Source organism: Triticum dicoccoides, chromosome 2A (assembly GCF_002162155.2).
Source record: "Triticum dicoccoides isolate Atlit2015 ecotype Zavitan chromosome 2A, WEW_v2.0, whole genome shotgun sequence".
Lineage (NCBI taxonomy): Eukaryota > Viridiplantae > Streptophyta > Magnoliopsida > Poales > Poaceae > Triticum > Triticum dicoccoides.
In genome coordinates this window covers 781,639,342-781,640,412 of record NC_041382.1, presented here as the reverse complement: position 1 = coordinate 781,640,412, position 1,071 = coordinate 781,639,342, and positions in this window count along the sequence as shown.

Sequence of the window (1,071 nt, the reverse complement as noted above, 5' to 3'; positions counted from 1 at the left end):
TAAGCAAACGAAGGAAACAGAAGATCGTCATGAACATATATGCATACAGAGAGAAGTGATATCGACCACCTCTCCTTCTCTGAGAGATTGGTCGAACAACAAGTTCTCGTATATCTATCCGACACTACCGGCTACATATATACAATAATTATCTCTTACAAATATAATCATACGGACTCATGGTCCACATAATATTCTCTGTCTTCAGCGATCACGTGATCAAGAAAGAATGCCGCCAATTCCTCTTGAATTGCTCGCATGCGAGCTGGTGCTAGGAGTTCATCCCGCTTCCGAAGCATCTAATTTGAAGAAGGGGGTCAATATATATATATATATATATATATATATATATATATATATATATATGAATGAATGAAACTCAACACAAATGATGATAATAAAATAAAATTGTGAATGTTGTTATTTACGTACTTCATATTGTTCGTCGGTGTAGCCCCGCTCACAGGTCGTGTGGCGAATGGACTCGTAAACATAGTATCCACAAAAATCATTCCCTTGTTCCTGCCACAACCACTTTACAAGAAATAGAGGTCAATCAAACTGATAAGCAAGAATGCCAAATGGTATTGATGAAACTAGCGCTTGAATCAATAGGAAATGCGCGGAACATGCTACTATAGTACTTACTTTCGGGTGTCTAAATTGCAGCTTCTTCGGGAGTCCTGAAGCTTTTTTGATGAATTTTTTCCAAACCCTGCCAAACAAAGAAAACAATTACTTGATATATCAAGAAATGAACAAAGTTGCTGATATGGTGGATAATGATCGATTTAACTTACTTTTCGAGCATTTGAGTCATGTCCGCATAGTCCTGGGGATCTTTTCGTCTTGAGTCTAAGACGGTTACTAGTCCCTGCTCAAGCTTAATCTCTAGGAGAATATAGTGGAAACTGCACACGCATGCATAACTCATCAATTACATTACTATAACCTTGACTAATATATAAGGGAAACCGAATACGCACAAGACAGTAACACTCACTTGAAGTTGTAAGGAAAGAGTGTTATATCTTTGTTTTCATTTATTACCAACGATCGTAGCAAGTTGGC